Below are 26,209 nucleotides of genomic sequence, written 5' to 3' on the forward strand. Positions count from 1 at the left end.
ATGACATGCCTTACTGAAAAAAACCCTATAAGGAGACATCCCTAAGGGTGTTTTGTAAGCAGTTCTATATGCCCAAAGAGCATCATATAACCTACTTGACCAATCTTTCCCATTAGGCCGAATAATCTTTTTAATAGTTTTCTTAATCGCTGTATTTGGATTCTCAATTTGACCATTGGCTTGTGGATGATATGGGGTAGTGATTCTATGTTGACCCACATATTTCTTTAACATGATCCTGAGTTGAGAATTATTAAAATGACTTCCTCCATCACTAATAATTTCTCTAGGACAACCAAACTTGCAAAATATATGTTGTTGAATGAATTTAAGGACTACTTTGTGATCATTTGACCTTGTGGATATTTCTTCAGCCCATCTGGAGAGATAATATATTCCCATCAATATGTACTCATGTCCATCTGAATTCAGGAATAATCCCATAAAATCAATCCCCCATATGTCAAAGATTTCCATTTCAATTATGGGCTGTAGTGGCATTCTATCTTTCTTTTTGATATTTACCAAAGCATGACACTTTAAACAACTAGAGCGGAACTTAAAAGCATCCGAATATTAGCATGACCAAAAGAATCCACAATTTAAAACTTTAAATGCAGCTAATTTTGGAGCATAATGTCCACCACATAAAGAAGAATGACAATCATCTAATATGCTCCATAGTTCTTCTTAGAGTACACATCTTCTAAACACATAGTCAACATCTAATTTAAAAAATTCAGGTTCATCATAGTAATAGTAATTAATATCTTTATAAAACTTCTTTCTATCATCACCATCCCAATCATTAGGCAATAACCCTGTGACAAGAAAATTTATAATATGCGCAAACCATGGAAGCTTTTTACCTTGAATTTCTAAAATATATTCATCTGGAAACTCATCATGGATAGGCATAGATAATTCGGTAGATAATCTAGAAAGATGATCTGCAACTGTATTATCTATTACACGTTTATCCTTGATTTCTAAATCAAACTCCTGTAAAAGTAAAATTCACCGTATTAATTTAGGCTTGGTTTCTTTTTTATTTAATAAAAACTTTAAAGCTGCATAATCTGAGAAAACAATTATTTTACTACCTAACTGATAAGAACAAAAATTTCCTGAAGAAAAAATAATAGCAAGTAATTTTTTTCAGTTTTTGAGTAGTTTACTTGTGCTCCTCTTAAAGTTTTGCTTGCGTAGCAGATGGCAACTGGCTTCTTGTCAATTCTTTGTCCTAAAATAGCTCCCACTACACTGTGAGAGGCATCACACATGATTTCAAAAGGTTTACTCTAATCTGGAGCTTGTAAGATTGGTGCTTGAATTAAAGCCTCTTTAATCTGTAAGAAGTATGCTTTAGCATTTTCATTAAAAACGAACAGTGTATCTTTATAAGGTAAATTAGTTAAAGGTTTAGAGATTTTAGCAAAATCTTTAATAAATCTTCTGTAGAAACCAACATGCCCTAGAAATCCCCTAAGTTGTTTCAGGGTTGTGGGCAGGGGAGGTTCTTGATGACTTCGACCTTGGCCTTGTCCACCCTTAGTCAGTCCTTGATGATATGGTGCCCTAGAACACTTCCCTCCTCGACCATGAAGTGGGACTTCTCCCAACTTAACCCCAGATTGTTCTGTAACACCTTGGTTAAATTAGATAAACAACTGATAACATGCAAATAAGATCTGATATAAGTGTTAATTTTATCATATTTTTGGGCTTTTGATGCTTAAAAAAATTAATTTTGAAACCATGTTATCATGATTTTAGGTTAAAAGAAGAATTTCATTAACTTTCAAGTTAAATAACACGTTTGATAAATAATTAGGTCAATATACATTTTAAACATTTTTTAAATGAATTTTAAAAGAAATTAAATGTTTTAATTGACCTATTTCTGTTAATAAAAGAATTTAAACAATAAAACTTATTTTAGAATCAATAAAGTATTTTTCTACGGATTAATGAAAGGGTTTTAGGATTTATTTCAATTTGTTTTAATGATATTCATTTTTTTCTATAAAACTGGCCTTTATTAGGCCACTATAAGCGCTAATGGCATTTGTGAGTGGCATAGAGCATAGATGAACCGAGCGAGCCAATCTGAAGGCGCGATCGCACCTTTGGTGTGCAAACCAATAGGAGGGCAGATCGCCATGGTCCATGAAAGCCATGCTCATATGAAGCGCGGGTACATGCACCGCCATGCGTGCGAAGGACGATGAGTGTGTGGCACCACGTGGCCAAAATTTCGTGGTGTCCTGCACACTGCATACAAAGCGATACAGACGGGAGTAGTAACGGAATTGGAAGGACAAGTTCTTTCGATTCCGCGACGATAAAAAGGGCAAATCGAAACATTAAGCATCTATTCTTGATTTTTAAGCTCGAGAATTGATCGCCTACCCTCCTAAAAAAATCAAGATGCAACCAGGAAGGATTTGGAGCTCAATTTGGGGAACAAATTTGCAGATTCGTCGCCACAATTTTCCGCAATTTCAAGTCAAATTTGTGAAAAATCTTCGGTGTTCCTTGCTCGAAGTTCACCCAGATCGATTCTCTAGCATTCCTGGTACTTGTAGGTTTATTCTGAATGCATTTTAAATTAATTTTACATTAAATTTTACCCAAGTTAGTAATTCCGTTCACGTTCGCTGTTTTTCCCAAATCTCAATTTTAGCTTTCTGAATTCTGAAAATAAGCTCGTTTGAGAATAGTTTAAGTTTCAATTGCGTAGTTAAATAGATCTGAAGTTGATTTGAATTTTAATTCTACTAAATCTGATTTCAATCATGTTCATTTTGAAAATTATGTTCACGAATTGCTCGTCACTGTATCGGTGAATTTCGAACGAAAAGGGGCAAAATTATAGGCTTGTTCTATTAAAATTAGTGACTGCGTAGCTGGGGAATTCTTCCACTAACAATCTGTGAAGCGATCAAGGTCAGAGCTTGCCTAGTTTAGGTTGAAATCGTGCGAGTCAACGACTCGCTACCGTGACACATTAGAAAGGATATTTCAATAAATACTAGAAGAATTGGGATAAGATAGCAATTCCCTAAGTACAAACCTTAGTAAATCTTATAGATTAATTTCAATTCAGCACTTGGAGTTGATTAAATTGCCTAGAACCTAAGGCCAAATTCACAAGCTAGCCTTCAAATCTAGTTCATGAGAGTTAAATTTGGGGAAAAAATGATTGGTAATATTCACTAGTCAACCCTAAAACTTAATTAATATGAATTATGTTTTGGGTAAAATAATTGTGAAAAGTGACTAGCTCTTGGGGTAAAATAATTGGGAGAAATTTCTTTAAAATCTAATATCAATTGAATACTTAAACAGTATAGTAATGGATTAGTAAGTAATTCTTATCAAGAATTGCTAAATAATCATAAAATCTGTTAAAACCTAAAAAATATATCTGTTGAAACCTAAAGTGCTAATCTCTAATTTGAGGAAAATTAAATTTCTCTATCGCTTCCCTAGGGTTTGACCCCTTACTCAAGCATTAAGGGACAAACAAATTTCAGTGATCAAGTTCGAAAGCCCCCTAAATAACGACATGTAACACGTACATTTCGAGCTTATCAACAACTATCAAATGATGAACCAAAGACTGAAAAATCATCCATGAAAACTTCTAAGCAATCCCCTACTAACCAGAAAACATAGCAGTCATACATCTTTGAAAAGTAGCTGGTGCATTGCATAACCCAAAAGGCATACTTTTAAATGGAAAAGTACCTACTGGACATGTAAACGTTGTTTTTTCGTGATAACTTCTGTTCATTTCAATTTGGTTGTACCCTGAATATCCATCTAGAAAACAATAAAAGTTTTGGCCTGAAAGTCTTTCAAGAATCTGATCAATGAATGGTAATGGATAATGATATTTATTTGTTTCCGAGTTAAGCTTCCTGTAATCTATGTGTCAACTAGAAGCCACTCTAGTTTGAACTTCATTTCCATTTTCATCCTTTGTCACGGTTATTCCTATTTTCTTAGGTACTACATGTATAGGACTTACCCATGGGCTATCTGAAATGGCATATATGAAATCAGCTTTTAGCCATTTCATGATTTATTTCTTAACAACCTCTAACATGTGCGGATTGAGTCGCCTTTGAGGTTGTCTTGTTGCTTTAGAATTTTCTTCTAAGAAAATTCTATGCTCACAAATGTTTGGACTAATGTCCTTAATATCATCTATTGTCCATCCTATAGCAGATTTATAAGTAGATAAAACATCTAATAGCTCTAATTTTTGTTCAGAGGATAACAATGATGATATAATTACAAGAAAATAATAACATGGTCCTAAATAAGCATACTCCAATGACGAAGGTAAAGGTTTAAGCTCAATTTCAGAATGCAATGAAATATTTGCTGGCATAGATGAATTTTCATTTAAATACTCATTAGATTCCCAAGAAAACAAATCATAAGAGCACGGATCAAAATCAAAATTGTCATCTTCTACCAACCCTAGAAAACAAACATCCTCTCTAGTGTCTTTTGGATATTTCAATAATTTCAAGGTGGATAGTTCAATTTTTTCATCTCCTACTTTGAGTTCCACTGTACCCTTAGCCCAATCCGTTGTGGCTTTCGCCATAGCTAGAAATGGTCTACCTAAAATCATAGGTGCATGGTCAAGATTTCCTATTATTTTCATATCTGCAACTATGAAATCAACCAGAAATTTACAGTTTTCTACTTTCACAATAACATCTTCTAATTTTTCACAAGGTTGCCTAATTGATCCATCGGCTAATTGTAATTCAAGAAAAATGGGTTTAATTTCACCAAATTTAAATTTGTCATACAAAGCTCAAGGCATTCTGTTAACACTAGCATCTGAATCAATAAGTGATTTTCTAAAAACCATTCCTCCTATTTCACATTTAGTTAGCGGAGCCCTGGATCTCTTCTTTTTCTACGAATATCATTCAATAGAATTGAACTAATATTTTCAGAAAGTTGTACTCTTTTCTGTTTCCTAGAGGGGGTGCGTAATTCCTTCACATATTGTGCATAAGAAGGAATGTTTTGTATTGCCTCAGTAAGGGGAATAGTTATGGTCACATTTTTAAATATTTCAAGCAAATGAGGATTTTCTGGTTTTTGCTTGGTCAAACTTAATACACTAGGAAATGGAATGGGTGGTCTACAATCAAATGGATTATGGTCTACCATTTTTGGATGCCTATCTTCATCTCGGCAACCATCATTTTTTTATCGTTTTCCATCTCTCCATTTTCTTTCTCTTTAGCTTCATGCATGTCTACACCTTTTTCATGAGGATCTAATAAAGCTTTTCCACTTCCAAGTTTTGAAATTGCATGCACTTGCTCATCATCATTTTTTTTATGCATGTCTTCTTCACAATTATACAGAAAATTATTCAAGATTCATTATAAAAGTAGTGCATGATGCAACATTGTGATCTTCACCAATGCAAGATTCATTTATATTTTCAGAAGATAAAAAACAAGATGATTCTAAATTCCTATCTACACACAACATGATATTATTCGGATTAATATTAGGCTGAGTAGGGAGTTGACCTGGATGGCTTCCTCTTAGAAGGATTTGTTCCAATTTACCGTTCATTCTGAGGGCAAGTTGTTGTGCTTGAGCGCCTTGTCCTCTCTTGAGCATTTCAATCTCTCTCTTGTGCTCTTCTAAAGTTTGCATCAACATCTTCCTTTCTTCATGCATGCTCTTTCTCTCTTCCTCCATTTCCCTGATAAAATCCATTAAAGTTGAGTTAGTGTTTTCGTTATTGCTGTTGGGGTGAGAGTAAAGAGGCTTAGTGAAATTTTGAAAAATTTGCAGATATTGCAGCGGAGCAAATTGCTTTGATGTGAAGGTGTTGTTTCCTCCTTTCTCCAATTCTGATTGGCAAAATTAGGTATTGCATTCCATTGAGCATGTCCTGCATATTGTCTCCCAAATGCATTTACCCGTTCAACCATGGGACAATATTCATCAGAATGTTCTTCACTAGACCAAAAACAAGGGATGTTAGAAGATTTGTTGCCATCATATGCATTTGCCTTTCCCTTAGTTTCCTGAAAAAAGGATTTAAAACTATTATTCTTTCCAATTTATCCATTCTGATCTCTGGTTCAACTACTTTGACGTCAATGATTCCTCCACGCTTTGGACCTGCATTTCGGTTAGTGTACGAAAAACTTTCTCAATATGTCCAATCTCCACTAACTTTTCCATAAGTTTCATGGATTCATCTGCATGAGCATCAAGGAACATTCCTCCACTAGATATATCTACTAGGTGTTGTTCCTGATCGTTCAATTCCCCATAAAAAAAATTGAACTAACTCATGAGATGGAATTCCATGATGTGGACACTTCCTAGTAAGTGCCATGAATCTTTCCCATGCTTCTCCAAGGGTGTCAGTTCCTTGATATAAATCTCTTATAGCCTTCCTAATTGAAGTGGTATTTCCATAAGAATAGAATTTCTTTAAAAAACTAGATTACATCTCACTCCATGATTGAAAATTTGGACCTACTCCTTTGAACCACTCTTTGGCCCTATCTTTCAAAGCAAATTGAAATAGCCTAAGTTTGATAATTTCCTGAGGGAAACCTGCATAGCTATAAGCAGAATATATCTGGTTATAATCTTCTAAAAACTCATAAAGCTCATTGAATCGTCCATAAAATGTAGGTAGTTGATTGATCATATTTGGGTCAATTCTAAAGTTAACATTTTCAGGTAAAGGAGCATAAATTTAAGTGTAAGTTTTGCTCTCTACAGGATCAGAATACTCTCTTAGTCTCATTTTCTCATTCATTGTTCAGCTCTACAATTTTGGTTATCCTCCATTCTCTCACAGATTTGTTGATTTTCCCCTTCTGGACTCTAAAAAATATTATCAAGGCTAGGACTTCTACTGATCATCTCAAGGTTTACTAAATAGGGCTTTACCAATCTCCTACCCTTCATGCCATGTCAATCACATAAATAGTAAAACAATCGGCTTAAATGAACAGAAAAATTAAATATAAGATAGAAAAAAATGACAATGTTGCAATTTCGACTATGTGTTTCAAATTCCTAAAATAAATACAAAATTAAATTCAATTCAAGAATGTATAAAAATGGTTTATCACTCTAGAACAGAATATTCCAGATGAATAATTTCAACTTCAAACCATGCCTCCATGGCAACAGCGCCAATTGATAAGTCTAAAAATGATAAGAAAATACGTTATTGATTTAGCAATTTGACTTATACAATAAAATTTATAAATACCCTTAATCACTAAATACAGTGTATAGAGCAACCAAGTCGTCGAACCACAAGGAGGCAGCAAGTAACTTTTTTAATCTAATTTTTAATAAATAAATTCAAGGATGAAATAATTTTTCAATTAATAAACCTTAATTATACTTAATTTTGCACTTAATAAACCATAATTATACTTAATGATGTTTTAATAAATCACAATTAAGTAAAACCTTAAATTTGATTATAAATATTTTTGGTGAAAAGGATCAAGATAGGATAGTTTTAATTATAAGATCAGATTAATTTGAATTCTTAAATTAAAAATTATTATAAGATTTTAAGACAATTTTTATGAATTAAAATTGGGAATTTAATAATCAAGAAGGGGGTTTTAAAATTGGACTCTAAGGAGGAGGCATTTTTTGATGAAATTTTATATTTAGCTTTTTTATATATTGAATTAAATTTCCAAAAAATCAATTTTTAAATATAGAGAGAGAAAATAGACGAATCAACCTAGAGATAGAAAGTGAAGAATTTGAAGAAATAGTGAAATCCGTCCCTAAATTAAAATTCAAAAAATGCAGAATTGCTCCAAATCTTTTTAGACTAAAGATTAAAAATCAGATCTCGAATCAGAATCAAATTGCGATGCTAATTTTACTCAAAACAACTTTTAGGGCATGTACATTTCGCCCATGCCAAGGCATTTAGAATGTCTCAAGAAGAAGTTCAAAATACAAATCAGAAACTTACAAATTTGAATGCAAAATCAAGATCTAGCCACTTCCAAAGCAACTGATGCGTCCTTCCTTGGCCAAATCCTTGGGGAGAGCTTCGAAAAGTGAATTACACCTTTCTCTAGACCTCTATCTAAAGATCCAACTATCTAGATTCTAGAGGGTAAAAAGACAAACGTGCCCCTAAATCTTCAGCCCAATCGGACGTCTAGATCTCAAGATATCAAGGTTTTACTAAGGATTAATCCAGGCCGTTTATCTTTCTTAAAAAATGGGATTTTTCTATTGGCTGGCATTTTTTTCTCATTTTCAGCATCCTCGGATCGTGTGTTGCCTTATTTGTGCGTGCTTGAAAGGGTCACAATCATTGTGAAGTGATTGTCTCGTTTGAATGGACAAGAGAAAACCATGTCGCCTTGTTTAAATAAAAAAAATCATAAAAAGACAAAAGATCTCTTTTCATTTTGTTAAAATTAATAATATGCAGTCGATTTAATGCACACGCGAATCGACTACGGGCATATTATAATACAGATTCTTTTATTATTGCATGTGTGTCGGTTAGCACGTGCATATATTGCACAAATTCTAAAAAAAAAAAACAAATCATTCCTCTCTCTCGCCGCCCATGCCACGTTGATACCTTTTAAGACAATCATTCGCTCATTATGGCATCGCAATAATGCTCTTTCTCTCTCTCTCTCTCTCTCTCTCTCTCTCTCTCTCTCTCTCTCTCTCTCTCTCTCTCTCTCTCTCTCTCTCTCTCTCTCTCTCTCTCTCTCTCGTAATTTTATTTTAATAATATGCATCCACTTATTCGCCTGAATTTCGGCCGAATGACATGGATGCCATGTGATATATATATATATATATATATATATATATATATATATCAAAAAAAAATTTCTTAAGTCCCAAATAAATAAATATGTATTATTTAAATATGAAAAATCATTTCTTGGCTATAGAATGGTCAGAAAATTATATAAAAATTATATACAATTAAATCGAAATGTATATCATTTATCTCCGTTTATAATGTACAAATATGGTTATTAAAATAGGAAAACTGTTACCAACCTCTGGCCAAGTATTGAATGCCCTATAAAAATTATTTCTTCAATGAAATGAGGTTAAATACCATGCAAAAAATATTATAAATTTAGAAATAACAATTAAGTCGAAATGTATATCATTTATCTCCATTTATATATGATCACATGCAAATATGGTTATTAAAACACATAAATATAATGTAATATTCATCAATTTAACATGTTAATTTGCAAGTTATCACTGCTGTTGAACGACAATGACAGGATGGTTAGACGGACGACGCGGTAGAACGCCTGCATAGCCTTAGAGAACAGATTGAGGATGCTATACGACAACATGATATTTTCCATCTCTATAAATCACATATCAAATGGCTACAAGAAGGTGATAGAATTACACGTTTATTTCATGCCTCGATCCATCATAGAGGTTGTCCTAATTATCCAACCCTAGTAGGGACGTATAACCAGGACCCCCCCCCCCACCAGCTAGCGATAGTTAGCGTGGAGTACTATTCCTCGCTTCCATCCTCACAACCTACTGTCATGAGTGAGGACCTACTCGCCTCAATCCGTCATTTGGTGACCGACCAAGAAAGCACACTACTCACAACCCTTCCTACTCGAGCAGAGATCAAGGAGGTAGTCTTTTCCTTGGGTAGGAACAAGGCTTCAGGATCGGATGGGTTCTCAGCAGAATTCTATATTGCATGTTGGGATATCGTAGGCAAAGACTTGGTGCTTGCTATCAAGGAGGTCTTTACACGTAAATTCTCACCTCGAAGTTGGAAACCCACTTTTTTTGTGCTCATTCCAAAAGTGCACACTCCAGCTTCCTTTAGAGACTTTTGGCCTATTAGTCTTTGTAATGTATGCAATAAATTTGCATTTAAGATCATTACAAAGCGACTAGGAACATTCCTTTATAGACATATCTCACCTGAATAGTGTGGTTTTGTCAAGGGTTGACAGATCCATGACAGTATCATGCTAGTTCACGAGTTAGCCCAATCAATAGACACTCGAATTCGGAGCTCAAGCGTCATCATCAAACAGGATATTGAGAAGGCCTTTGATCAAGTTGAGTGGAATTTCCTTACCCAAGTGTTACATCGCTTTGGGTTCACCGATGCATTCATCGATCTTGTCGACGCCTGCATTAGAGAGAATCACTTCACTCTCTTGGTGGACAAAAACTCAACTGGTTTTTCACGGCCACGAGAGGCAAGGTGCTCATATCTCACCCACCCTTTTCACATTGATGAAGGAGGTCTTTAGCCGATCGCTCACACGAGTTATTTCCTGAGGCCTCATCCAACCATATTTTATGAAAAGGGGATGTCTGATCCTCTCGCACTCTCTATTTGCAAATGATGTCATTCTTTTCCTCAATGGATCTAAAAACTTCATTCAGGAATTTATGAGTGTCCCCACTACATACGAGCAAGCTTCTAGCCAGCTCGTTAATGCCTCAAATAACAACTTTATTGTCGGTCCATTCACGACTATAAATTGCACTCAAATTATCCAAAACTATACAAGGTACCAACCAGCATGCCTTCCTTTCGACTATCTTGGATACCCTATCTTTCTTGGATGGGCAAGGCATCATTATTTTGATGCCTTGCTGGCCAAATTGAGAAAGAAACTAGAGGGATGAAATTTTCAGTTTCTATCCCCTGAAGGACATATCCAACTTATTTGACACGTCCTCACGAGTATCCCACTGCATACCCTTGCGGTCCACTCACTACCTCACACAGTTCTTCGCTTAGTGGAGCGACTATGTGCCCATTTCTTATGGTCTGGTCACCTCGAGGGAGAGAGTCGTCACCATTGGGTTTATTGGGAGAAAGCTTGTCAGCCAACGGCTGAGGGAAGTCTAGGGATCAGACACCTCCAAGACATCCAAGACATCCAAGACATGCTTCAAAAGAAGCTCATGTGGCAAATGTGCACCACGCACTCCCTATTGGGGAAATTCATTTCTGCCAAGTATGACAAGTGGGCCCGTAGAGAGATGGACATCCGGGGCCATCGTAGATGGTAAACATGGTAGCAACACTGGTTAGAGATAGCCCAGGTCACACATTGGCATGTCGGTCGAGGTGCGATTAGCACTTGGTATGATAATTGGTTTACCCAGAGCCTTTTGCTTGTCAACCACACTTTGTACCACGTAAACCACGATCAACAGTGGCCCGACTGCTCGTGGGCAACATGGGACACCTATGGGAGCAACATGGCCTCGCCACAGATACGCTCTCCCAGGCCCATAGCACTCTCATCGAGACCACTCACGACTGTGCTATTTGTACGCTTACACTTGGTGGGTCCTACTCCTGCAGATCTTCTGGGATGCATTTTCGTGAGAAATCCCCCATCCAGTACTAAGGTCGCCGCATTTGACATCCTACGGTCCTTAATCACATCTCTGTCCTCTAGAGACTCTTACATTGTGGTCTCTCCACCGTTGATCGGATGATCCATATAGGTCACTCCCTCAGTTCGCGCTGCCATTATTGCCCTACATCCCCACACATTGAGATATGGAGCATCTTTTTTTTCATAGTGAGACAGCCCTAGATTGTTGGCGCCAAATCATTGGCATCCACTCCTAGATATTACATTGACTCCAATCGAGTGTTTTGGCAAGATGTTTACCTCGCCAACACGCTCTAAATGGAGCCCCATCCTACACGTCACCATAGCTTACTTACAATGTGAGAGCTGGAAAGGGTGAATTTCTTCTCATTTTAAAGGAACTCCCATGAGTGCCTTGGATATCATGCAACGAGTCAAGCAATGGGTATGGCGCACCTATCACTCATACCATCTCGTGCCCACAGTGCAGCCCCCGCATGCACCCTCCTTCGCTCTTGGGGCATTCTAGTGACCCTCGTCGCCATTTGCATTCGGCTACAGGTCGTTCGTTGGCATCCACCCCCAATTGGGATCCTCAAATTGAATGTGGATGGGTCGTGATAACACCCTAATTGCGGTCTTTATTTCATGTTATTAGCATGATTTTATGCATTTAAAGAGCTTAAAATTGGGTTGTTATCATGCATTTACACGAAAATAATGTTTTCAAGTAATTTCTGATTTTTCCCTAATTTTCTGTTAATTATATGAATTTTTAAGGATTTGTTGAAGCTCAAAATAATTATTTTGAGATGAAAATGGCATATTTAATATTTTATTTCGACATTTATCAGCATGGGAATGAATCAGTGATTTTTCTGGAATTTTCTAGAATTTTTAGGATTTTTTTTGGGATTTATTTCAAGAAGAAATGCATTTATTCTATTAAAAAAGGGCATATTTATAAGAGAAAAAATGTATTTGTACAATTTCTAGATTTTTCGGGGCCTTTTTGCAACGTTTCATTCCAAAAAGACCCTAAAAATGGCTCTCGGTCGCCATTGCAGGCGTAAAGATCCTATTTAAAATCATTCAGGGTTTTATTGCAATTCCATTATTAATTGTTTTAATATTTTAGAGAAAATCGGAGGAGACAGAAGGCAAAAAAGGATATATGTATAAATACATTTGAGCGGCGTTTATTTGCAAAAGAATGATTTGTAAGGGGTTTTGCGCAAAAACTCAGAAAGAAGCTTGGCGAGGGCGACGTGGCGCATCGGTGGCCGTCGGATGCGGATCGAATGGATTTTGAAGAAAGAGAATGTGCGGACGGTAAGTTCACCGCCCGTGCGGCGCATGCGAAGTGCTCACACGGGGGGTGACGTGGTGACTTCTCAGCAGGTTTTTTTGCGACCAGATGCACGCAAAGGCGCACAGCGTTACGTATGCATTTTCTGCACTTTCGATTTTTCTTATGTTTTCTTTTTTTTCGCAGGGGGTACGTGGCGCCACGAGAGAGCACCCGCCAAAAGAATTTAAAACGTCGCAGCCAATGGGCTGTCAATACGTCATGGCGTGTATTATTAAATAAATCAAACTTTAATCCAATGGCTAAAATTGGTCAAAATTGATTTATTAATAACTTTTGATCCTGAAGTCCGATTGAGATGATTTTTTTATGGATTTGCTCGTCTTGATCCCCTCTTTCTATCTGTATGGTTGGATTATTCAGATCTAGCCTACATTTATAGATAAATATTACATAGTAAACAGGGGTAAAAGGGTGATTTTCACCATGTGACCTAGGTACTTTTGATCAGGAGGGGGAGCTCATTCTGGAGGGTGCTTCATCACAACTGCAAGACAGAGAGGAGTCCCAGCCTGGATCAACAGTTTTGGTATTTTTTTTCTTTCATTGTAATTAAACTTTTATGCATTTTGAATGAAATAGGTTAAGTTGTTTGTTTCTTCATCTCCATTCTGATCTGAATTCATAAATCACTTGGCTTGAGCGGCATGTACAAGCCCTGATTAGGATTGAGAGGAGAAATTAAGGAATTTACCTGGGCATTCAATTGCATTCCAAAAGAAAACTCTAAAAAAAATTAGTTTTAATTCTTAGGATACTCAATTTCCCATTTTAGTTCTGAATTATCTGTTTGCAAAAATCAACCAAACTCACTTTAAGAACCCTCTTTAAACCTCTCTAATTGACTTCTCGGATCCTTTAATTAGGATCACGGAAGCAAATTTAGAGCCCGTAATTCTTCTACTCTTCTAACCTCTTCTATCCCCCTCTCTAAATTCTCTTCTAATTAGGGAGACTTGATCCTCATTGAAGATCAAATTCACTCTAATTAGGATTTAAAACACCAAAAAGAAAATTAAATTGAACTTCCTACTTGCCTCCCTTGGACGACACTCATACTTATCACTATACATTTTAAAAAGGGTTTTTTATAAATTTTATTGCATAAGCCAAAATTCACAACGACAACGGCTAAAAATTGCGTAAATTCCAACCCTATTTTCGGCTTATCAGGCGGCCAAAGGGAACCGGGGCCATCAGGGGGAGAGGGTATCCTACGTGATCATACATGGAGTATTCTCTTTGTTTTTTCCTCTTTTATGGCATACAAACTAATACAATAGCTGAGGCTATGGCCATACGTGATGGTTTACTCCTCTGCGATTAACAAAACCTTCACAATATCATCATAGAATCTGACTCACAGGTATTAGTTGACATGCTTCGTGCTGGTAAATGCTCCCACTAGTGGCTTCAGCGCATATGTCAAGACATTACGCGGTGCCGCCCTCGCACAACTAGTGTTCATCACCAGCTACGCGAGGGAAATCAGACAGCAGATGCCCTTGCTAATCACGTGGTACACACACGAACCCCTACCTCCTTTTTCCTTTCTTGGTTGGAACTCCCTCCGACAGCTTGTGGGTACAATCGCGTTGAACGGCTTGGCTTGCCGGCTCTTTGCACGCGTCGCACACTATCGAAGGAAGGGCCACAGGAGTGGCGGATTGCATGGAGCTCTAGAGGCGGGAGAGCACATCCTCTCTCCTAATAGTCGGACCTGCCACGCACCTCAACGTTGACACCAGCGAATGGCGGGTTGGACTGCGCACACTTCTAGCATCGCATTTGCTACGTCGGCTCCACCCACTCTTACTGGCATGAATGATCCTCTCTCAGCGATTGGCCCCCGTGATTGGCATATTGCATGAAGCACGGGAGGCGGGAGAGCTCGCTCTCTCGTCTGATTGGTGTCCTCACCACGCACCTCATCGATGCCCCCTATCGACGGCGGGGAGGTCTCCGCACACGCTATGCATCAACACTGCCGCTGGGGGATCCAGAGAGACGCCCGCACGAGCGACCTTATCCGAGTACCTACGAGGTATCACTTATGTATCTTTTCTTTTTCCTGCTCATGGGCGTGGACGAGTGGGATCCGAGTGTAATAGGGATATTTATGCTCGCTACACGCCTATAAACACTGATAAACAATCTACTTATACATAAGGCCCCCTTGGGTGGCGTTGAGGCACGACTAGATCGGTCTACGGGCACAACCACAAGGTTGGGCGTACCCGGCACCATGTTTTTTGCCATTAAAAAAAAGATGTCATCCCTATTGGTACCCGACTCAACCAATTTTTCAATATCATAATGTTTACATAGGCCACGTATTGAAAAACCTAAATTGGGGTTAAATAAGTTATATTACAGTTCTGATTTTGCAAAAAAATATTGACAAAATTTTCCTTACTTAGAATAGGGTAAGGATCTAATTCTCAAGGTGCAAGTAATAAGAGAGTAAATCATAATTTAAATATATTTTAAAGAAGTTATTTTAGGTGTATTTTATATTTTCTGTATTTTTGAAATACTTTCTAAAGAGGAGAATCAATGAAATAAATCAAAACTAGTCAAAATATATTAGATAAGTCAAATGCATATTTATTTTACTATAGATAAGTTATAATAATTCAATGTGATTTTCAGGAACGTTTGGGAATTTTAGGGCAAGAAAAAGATTTAATGTTAAAGAGAACCTTTGGCCACAATTCCTAATTGTCATCAATGCTTTGGCCACAAGAACCTTTTGCTACAATGCTCTGTTCGGCATCAAAAATGACACCAACAGGTAGTAGACTGAAAACACTATCTGTTTTGCTACAAGAGGAATTTTTTAGTGCCATTTGATATATTGTAAAGTTTGAAGTATAGCTATGCACTTAATTATTTATCTAGAGAAAAAAGGTGAGATCAAGCATTTAGGAAATTACACGAACCTTGTTGTATCTTCTCCCAATAGCCAAGTGGTGCTCTTTTTTGCAAGAATGTTGATCACCCTTGAACTCAAGTGGGCCAAGCTCTCCCTCCCACACTCCTGTAGAACAACCATGAATAAAAAAAACTCGTGCTAGGCCTCCAACAACAAGGTGAGAGAACAAATCCAAGATGAGATAGAAAGAGAGAGAGAGCACCTATTAAATAGAATTGTCGTAACTCTCCCAGCCATTGGATTTAGTTCCAATGGTTTGGATGGCTAGGACACTTGATTTCGCGTTCGAACCCACGTTGCTTCCTCACCAGATTTGAAAAAGGGCTTCCAAATTTAAATTATGGGTTAGTTTCACAATTCTTGCTATTAGTTGACCAGTCCTTGAGGAGGTTTGAATGGGCTTCTAGAATGTGCTTATTGTGTAATAAGCCTCTCATTATTATCTTATATGACTTTGGTTTCTAATTTCCTCCCATTTATATCTCAAATTCACCATTGTATTTTACATAGATCCTAATTTCGAAATAAAACGCCAAGACGAGGTGAGAAACCCACTTGACCCGAAGGAGTAAGTGGGGTTATTCTTAAAAACTAATAAAATATATAAAAATATATCTTATGAATATAAATCATAAATTTATCATTTTGTCCTTAAATGGTGAAAAACACTAGTGGAAATCTAAAAATAGGAGGTAAAGATGAAGTATAAAAGCATACTGTTATTGATCAAATTTCATGTTATCCCATATTAAAATGTTGTGGTGTATAGTAGAGCTATCTTTGCATGTGGTGCTTCAACCACAAAATACAAAAGTCATGCTACTCACATCAGGCATCAAGAACCACCAGCACAGACCTGTGTCAAACAGAAAAGTCATGACAGAATGAAACGACATCATTAAAATAATTAAATGAATTACCTAGGCATGGCTTGCATCCGTGATTCCGTAGATCCTCAAACGAGCCCTATGGAGCTGCTCATGTGTACAGCCTCTAGAACTATCCACGTGGTCCTCAACACGTGGATCTCATCCTCCTTCTCCACACATGGATCTCATCTGTGCATTGACTCACTCATCAAACACGTTCATCATGAGTTACCATGTACGTATAGTCCCGCATCCATTGATGATCCTAGCCTTGGAGAATACTAACGATACCCGTATCCGATATCTGTTATCAGATATCGATTACGACATGGATATTGTATCCGATATACGTTTTCTGGAAAAGTCTGAAACATGTCCAATAATGATATGGATATCAATAACGGATAACGATTTAGGGTAGAAAATGGATAATGATAACGGACATCGTTAAGCAGATGATGATATCGGATTCTGATATTGTTAAGTTGGATAACAATATCGATTTCAAAATAATAGTTTTTGACAATCCATAACGTTAAGGCCCTCTCTCCCTCTCTCTTTCTCTCCCCCTCTTTCTCTCTCTCTGTATCTCTCTGTCTCTTGCTCTCCTTCCACTTCTCTCGCTCACCCTCCTTCTTTCCCTCACTTCCACTTTCTCTCTTTCTCTCACATTCTTTCTCCCTCTCTCACTCTCTTCCACTCTCTCTCTTTCTCTCGCATTCTTTCTCCCTCTCTTACTCTCTCTCTCACTCTCTCCCTCTCTCTCTATCACTCTCTATCTCTCTCTATCTCTCTCTCGTTCTCCCGGTCCCTCTCTCACTCCCCTTCTGTCTCTCTCATTCTCCATACAGTCCCTCTCTCTCTCATTCTCCTCGCCTCCCCCTCCCTCTCGCTCGTTCTCACGTACTTTCCTCTCTCAGTTGCTATATCTCCCTCCCTCTTGATGACTTTATCCTTCTGACTGTCCCTCCCTCTCGCTGACTCTCTCTTGCTCTCCCGCTCTTTCTTTCTCTCTCTCCCGTCAGCTCTCTCTCTTTCCCTTTCGCTCTCTTTGCCTCTCTCTGGCTCTTATCCCCGAATCTCTCTATCTCCCCCTCCCATTCCCTTGGCCTCTCTCTCATGCTCTACACCCCCAGTCTATCTCTCTGTCTCCCTCCCGCTTCCTTGGCCTCTCTCTCTTTCTCTATGCCCCCACTCTCTCTCTCTTTCTCTCTCCCAATGCTCCCCCAATCTCTGTCGCTCTCTTTCTCTGTTGCTCTACTCCGCCGATCTCTCTCTCTTTCTATCTTGCTCTACTCCCCCAAACTCTCTCTCTAGCTCCCTCTCTCTCCCACTCGTATGTCTGTCTCCAACTGTCACTCGTTCTCCCGATCTCTTTCTCTCTCACCATAGAGAGACATATACTCTTATTCGATATGAGAATACTAGTATTCTATACGAAGGAATATTAATATGTCATGTAAGTAATATTATTCAATATCCAATATCCGTACACGATATCGAGTGTCGAAACAGAAGAATCTCCAAAATTGAGAAATGCTCCCTGATAACGGATACGATAACGGGTAACGTATGAAAAAAATCTATTACCTATTATTGTTATCTGATAACAGATAACAGATAACAAATATCAAATAATTGATAACGAATGAAAGCAAGACGAAACAACTTCCGATGTCGTTATCCAACATCCAGTTTTGTATTCGTTATCTGAACGGTAGCACCCTACTCCTAGGATGACTTAGGGTATCATCTACTGTAAAAACCTTAATTGCTCATACGAGTTAGTACTAAGGCGTACAAAAATCATTGGCGAACTCTTATCTGATATTTCACTACCTTGGCCAATGACTTCATCGCATCGTCTTCCTTGAGCTGTCACTTCTTACACTAAAGTTGGATGATCCGAGGTGTCACATCATGAACTTCTTGATGCATTTGAACTAAGATCGTTTAGAATGCCATTATTAGAGAGTCATAGGTCATTGCCAAAGTACAATTGTCAATCCAGAATACGTAATGGGTGTCTCAAGTCTAAGGACCACTTACACAATCGTTATGTGCGTCAACCTGATTCATAGTTTGGTATAATACCATTCCAAGATTCATACGGATCAATTAAGGGAATTCTTTTCACTAAAGAGTACCCATTATCTAACTTAGTGTCTCCACAATAATGGCTTGAAGACCAGCCATATTTATCATATGAGTGAGGCTAGATAGCCCCATTCTATCTGGATACTTTGATGTCCTTCTCAAGTATCTTTCGAACAAGAATATTTAGACCACATACTTAAAGACAAGTAATCTTTGTATTATGATTTCATCATAATTCACTGAGTCTGAACATGTATTCATGGACTTTATTACGAGCATCACATGTGAACTATAATAAATATGTTCTATTAATGAAGATTGAACGAGATATGGAATGTGTGATTAGCTTGCCAGCCACATATATTTCCATCTCTAACGCCACTTAATTTGCATTTTGTTTGCCATATTGAGATTACCTGAAATCACGTATGAATATATTTTAATCACACTTGGTTATTAGGCTCCCTGGAACATTAAATTTTATACGACACCATGGAGAGGAAAATGTTTGCATCATATACATCTAAATATGTTACCTTATGTTTATTGTAGAATCAGCATGACATTTGATGTCTTTCTCATTGGGATATTCCCTGCATCTAAGCAAATGAAATATCTATCGACATACATTGACCATTTTGTGATCATATTTTTTTCCAAACATGAAAAGTGTATTCTTTCAAATATTATGGAGTACTTTTTAGGCATTCTCGATGGCTCACCCGTGGCGTTGAAAGCATTATGCAGCCACCAGAGGAAAACATTAGCCTAAGTATGACGCCTACCATGTAGAAGCATGCGACTCGTCTTACATTGATTGGCACAATAACCCTAAGAATCCAATGTAATCGTAGTCAGCTCAGATTCTAAAAAAGACTGACAACGATGATAAATCTGAAGTAATGAAAAAATGCACCAAATTACGCAAAGGCTGTTCTCCTTAGAACATAAGGCACTTATTTATGCAACTCCCAAGCGACTCGTTCTAGGCTTCAATCAAATGCCTATTGTTGACTCATTAATCAAGCCTCACATCCCAATTTGGGAGTTAGGCATGCTTCCTTGTGGAGATGATTTATACACTTTAAAGTTGGTTCACCATATTTTTTTGGAACCATTAACATTTCTCTATTATAACAAATGATTTGGTCTAATGTCGGGCAGCCGCATTTCCTCGCAAGACATTGATCAACACATTATGGCAAATTGAAGTGGAAACATATGACTCTGCAAATGAAATAAATTCTAGCCTTAGTCCCACCTTCCCAAAATTTTAGTTTCATTTAACTCTTTAGACAACACACTTCACCCGCCAGTATGGGAGAAACCTATTTTGTTGCTACTTCATCCTGACTTCCATCCAAGTAGTCTCATTGGATTTTCGTTCATGTTAAACATTTCATATTTAAGCCGTAAGTATCCTTCTACTTATTTTCATAGCCCTAATATAACTATAAATTTTGAATTATAAAATTTAGTTCTCAATCATTATATTATTTCTAAATTTCTGAACAGTTTCTATGAATAGTTATCCACAACCACATTTGTATCATTATCAAATTTACAATATTGTTATCGATTATCATTATCGGACACTTTTTGGTTTTTCCAGATAATATAAATGGTGAAAATCCGATAACGGATATGAGATAGAAAAAACAGTAGTACACCCTATATCCATGATCTACCTTGAATAAAACATTTAAAAACCAATCATCTCTAATATTATAAATTATGACTCTATGATATTGCCATTCTACTTATATGTATATCATATTCTTAACAATATATATCATTATGTAATTTTTACCCATTTACACAAAAATTAAACTCCTATTTCTGTGCTCCTCTAGGAAAATTACACTTTAACTTACTGTCAAATTATTTTAAAACTTTAAGAACATTTAATTTATTTTTTGAAAATTCCAACTACAAGGTCAACATTGACGGCATTGATAAATCCAAAATGATAGTAATATATATGTGCAATTTCAGCTAATTTATGTACTTCTTTATCTTTATCTGGATATATTATCAACATTTATGTTAAGTTGTGAAACATCATGAAACAAAATCACCTTTTTCTAATTTGGAGTTAATTATTATCATTTGTGGGACTAACCCCACTTAACTCAATGAGTTAAGTGGAATGAATCTCACTCTCTTCTTAGTTTATGTGGAAGATGCAGGAATTAGGTGAAACTTTCATGAATAAAGGGGATAATTAAATGAAGAGGAAGCTATTTGGACCAGAGGAGCAGGCTCAGCCACAACCCTGGGCCAAGAAAGAAGGCCCAAAGCAAGACAATTGGCTCTAGTCTAAAGGCCCACTAAGGAAGCTCCACTAAGCCCACTATGAGAGGCATGTTGGGCCAAAGAAAGGAGGGCAAGGGGAAGGTCCATTCATGATTATTTATGAATATTTCAGGGGCTTAAATGATGATTGGAGGACAACCTTGGACGTGGATCCAAGCCAGAGAAGAAGATCCAGCCATTCAATCCACAAAACATCCAAGGGTGGAGACTTAAAGATAGCACCTTTAATGCTAATTAAGGAAAGAAGCCTTGAACGTCCAGGGGGTATTTCAAAGGTCTCAATGCTGATTGGAGGACCATAATGGATGTGGATCATGACCCTGAAAAGAAGATCTGGCCATCCATTGTATTAAAAATCCAATGGCTCTCCTTTGCTCTCTCTCCCTATATAAACTCCTTCACCCTAATGTAAAATTCATCTTGTGATTCAATCCAAAGTAATGTTTGGTGGCCTAAGTGCAATTGAGTCATAGATCCATTCACCTCAGTGAGTGCCAGGCTGAGCAGGAAGCATCCAGGGCTGAAGAAGCTGGTGGAAAGGAGAAGAAGAAGTCCCTTGGACCTTAGCGGGTGTGACAAAGAGGTTACCTTCTTATTTCTCCTTTTTCATTCTTTTCTGTTCGTATTTTGTCTTTTGGTTAGTCTTAGATCAGCTAGCCAATATCCAGACGGTTCCAGTGCATCCAACCACGCTCTAAAATTCGTTCTAGAACTCATTCTAGAGTGATTTTAGTACAGTCCATTTTTTCTCTCTCCTCCACCAAGGAACCTTCCCCATTTGGCATCCGGACTTAGCCAAATTTTGACTAAGTCCAGAGCGCCAAACTGTTTCATTTCCTATTTTGTTTTAGATTTCAAATACTCCTAAAAAATACCCAAAAATTATTTTCTGCCTATTAATATTATTATAATATTATAATAATATTTTATTTTTCTTTGTTATATATTTTTATTTAATTAGTTATTTATCTTCATATGTAGTAAACCTACCTCTAAAATTATTAAAAAGTACAAAACTAAAGCACAAAACCCTTGCTCCCTGTGGATCGACCCTTACTCTCCCTACGCTAGTAAGGTTATTATAATTTTTTGTTGTTTTAATTCGGATAAACCAACGACACTAATTAGTGAAGTTAGCTCATCACTAATTACCCCAAAATCTGAATTATCAGGCATCAAAATGTGTTCATAAATATGTGTTTAATGATTCATAGTCCTATCCTTATCAAGAATATGCACAAAAAGTATCACTTATTCATGTTGAAAATGAAATTAACACTCAGTTTTGGAATTGGTCCTAAGTAATGGTGTGTTAGAGATTTATGAATTAAGTCCACTTGATTCCCTAGAATCAAGTGGTTCATTTTCTTATCATTTCCTTGAAGCTTCACATATGACAAGACTTAGGTAACTGGAATATTAATAATATGTCAGTGGTGGAGAAGAGAGGGACCTAAAGCACAATCAAGCCCATTATGGAGTAGGTCCAGTCCAGATCCCTTAAGGAGCTTAAGCCCAGTCAAAGGAGAGGCTTATTTTCAAGGAGGAACTCAAGTGAACGTTGTTATTTCTTTCCTATAAGGAGGGCATGAAATGGATTGTTCACATTGCCAAATCCTGGCCACACATTCTATGCTCCTCACATTGCAAATCTGGAATCCCTATTTATACCATTTTCTCCCACATGTAACTATCCCTAAATTTGTTTTTCCAGCCTCTATTTTGGCAGCCTTCAGTGTATTAATGTTTCTTTGATACACTATATTTGATTGTCAGTTATTGTGAAGAAGGGGATCAGAAAACCAGATTTGGAGGAAACTGAAGAAACATGCATCATTCACCCAAAAGGGAGTGACACTAGTGGTTCATGAATTCTGGGAGGCTCCCTTCTTCAACACTTAATGTTTCTAGCTTTATTATTGTAGGATATGATAACCAAGACTAGGACTTTCCAACGCCAAAATTGGTGCTCACGAATTCATCCTACAGCTCACGTTATTGCATTTTTACTAAGTTATCTTAAGTATTTATCATAAGTATTTATTCTTTGATTTCTTAACATTACAATATTTAAATAAAGTTACTCAAAATATATTTAAAGTTATTCTCAACATAATTTAGGTTTATCTTCGTTGCATTTGTTTTTCTAAAAAACCTGATTTCAGTTCATATGGAAAAATATTCTAATTAATTTCTGGTTCTCTGTGGTTTCACCCTTACTCAAATATGTATGGAGTAAGGAAACATTGTAAATTTGTTGTGTTGTGTAGGAATTAATAAGGATTTTTCTATATTATTTTTGGATCTTTACATCTTACCTTTATTTTGTTAGAGCCTGCGTTTTTTATTTTCTACAATTTTTAAGTCTTAGCCTTCCTATAGGCCAAGATAAGATAAACAAAAAGAAAATGGCAATGGAACACTGAAAGAAACCTATAGTCTTCAGCTTTGATTTTCTATCCCTATATATTACTTTTGATACAATCATCAATTTTTTTATTCATAAAAATCACTAGGATCCACTTGAACCAATGCACCTACTAATGGGAAGTCCTTTTTTTCGAATTGGTCATCATTGAGTTCAGCCTTTTCTTAACATTTTCATGCCTATCTAGAAAATCATGTCAACATTTCCCAATGATTCACTTTGGTTCACTAAACACTTCCGGGTCTAATGGTTTGGATAGCTGAATAGCTTTTCAAAAACTAAAGACATATATAAATTGCATAAAATATTTCTATAAAAGTCCTGAAAAATTTTTATTGATATCGCTTGGGATAAAATAAAGGTAACAATCAGAAAAATCTTACACGGGAGATAAATATTTCAAAAGTGCCTAGCTTTTTGATCAGACAAGAGATATGGTGTTAGGAAAATGGTCAATATTGCTTATGGAGACATGGTAATTAAAAATCAATCTAAAATTATTACAATTATGTGATTTAAGGTTAAGTTCATTCATCATAATTTAAAAACAAATTTAGAATTTTCTTTATATCCGTTTTTATAGAAACTCACCTTTTGAATTCACAAATATAACAATTTGAAAGGTAACGACATTTATTTTTAGTTTATTTACATATTCTATGGGGTTTTAATGCAATTGATTTTATTTATCTAGCCTAAAATCAGTCACAATATCATTGATTACTGTAGGTGCCAATAATAGGTGTCTTCAAATATTTTTTTATTTTCAAAAAAGCACGATGACAGGTACAAGTGATACGAAGATCGGGCTCATAGACCATCTAGATGTTGTGGTGCTACGCATGGTGATAACACACTAATTAAAGTTTTAAATTGTATGATATTAAGATGTTTTGATGCATTAGAATATTTAAATATGCATGTTGTCAAGCTTAAGAGGCTTCAACTGAATTTAAGATTGATATTTAGATTATTATGGATTTAAGTGAATGTTTAAGGATTTCTCGGACATTATATTATGAAAGAAATTAATTTACAATGCAAAATATAGTCCAATAGAAATGAACTTTCTGAGCAGAAATATAAATTAACTATATATACCTTTGAATTTATTTTAAAATAATTTATTAAAAGCTTCTTTGGTTTAAAATGTGTCTGCCATGTGTCGCCATTCCATTCGTTGAATGGCAGCCAATCACACACTTCCCCAAATGATTAGTTGCAATAATCATTGCAAAAATGTGGATTATGACATCGTGATTTTTTTTCGCAATCGTTATCTGACACCCTAACATCCTTTTTGTAGAGGGCCGACATGGGCCAATGAAAAAATGATTTATTTTTATTGCAATAAATGGTATCAAGATCAACTATAAAAATGATTAAATTTTAAGAAAAGAAAAATCAAAATTTGCAGCAGTACGTGTAGTGCGCACATGTACCACCGTAAATCACAAAAAAGAGAAAAAGGCAAACAAAATACTAACGGGTAGTGTTCGCCCATCCCGATACCAGTACCGGATGTCGGTATCGGGACGGATGCCGTATCAGATACCGGAAAGGGAATTTGGTATCAGTTTTTTTCAATATCAGGATATCGGATATCGGTATCGGATATCCGTTGCTATAGTGACGACATTCGATACCGATATCTGTCTCGATGTTGGCATTCGTCTCCATCTCAGGGAGAATGATGACAGTACCGGATATCGGTTGTGGATATCAGTTTTCGATATCCCCATCGAATTTCATCAAGTTAAGGATTTTGTGTATTTTTTATTCAAAACTTTGAATCAAAAATACACGAAAGAGGGGAGGAGAGCTGAAGGCAGCGGACGACGAAATAGGCAGACGGCGGACAGTGGGCGGCACCATCGGTGGATGGCGGCAGCGGCAGAATTGGCAGACGGCTGACTCGCGGGTAGGTTCCAGCATTTTTGTCAAATTAATCAATGTATTTTTCGTCCGTTAAATCATATTCTATGCCGATGAATATTTCTAAATTTTACTTGTTTTCTGTTCTTAATTCATCTCTGATCTCACAGCTGATTCTTCTTCAATTTTTTACATCTAAGTTTTCGCATTCTCTCTGATTCTTCTTCATTGTTTATATTCTAAGTCTCCCTCTCTCTTCTCATTCTCTCGTACTCTCCACTCTCCAGTTTCCAATTCTCCCTCGCCCCTCTCTTCTCTCTTGATCATTCTGCCTTACCATATAACTCTCCATTCCCTTCCCCCAGTCGATGTTACAATCTAATTCTCCCTCTATCTCTCACGCTCCCTAAATTTCTAATTTATAGTTCTAACTTCTAAGTTCTAACTTTCCCTCTCTTTTCTCACCCTTTATAACTCTCTAGTTCTCCCTCCCTCCTCTCTTCTCTCCCTCTCATTCTAACTTACTCTATAATTCTGACCCTCCCTCTCTCAATTTCTCTTACAATCTGATTCTATCTCTCACCCTCGTTCTCTCCCACGCTCTGCTGATTTTTAAGGTATAGTTCTATCTCTCCCTCTCCTCTTCCACCCTCCATTACTCCCTAACTCTCCCCCTCTCCTCTCTTCTCTCCCTCTCATTGTAACGTACTCTACAATTCTACTTCATCCTCATTCTCTCCCACACTCTCTTAATCTACAAATGCATCTCTCCCTCTCATTCTAACATACGCTATAATTCTCACCCTCCCTCTCTCATTTTCTCTTACATTCTGATTCTATCTCTCTCTGATTCTCTCTCACGCTCTGCTTATTTTTAACTTACACTTCTAT

Source organism: Wolffia australiana, chromosome 3 (genome assembly GCF_029677425.1).
Source record: "Wolffia australiana isolate 7733 chromosome 3, ASM2967742v1".
Lineage (NCBI taxonomy): Eukaryota > Viridiplantae > Streptophyta > Magnoliopsida > Alismatales > Araceae > Wolffia > Wolffia australiana.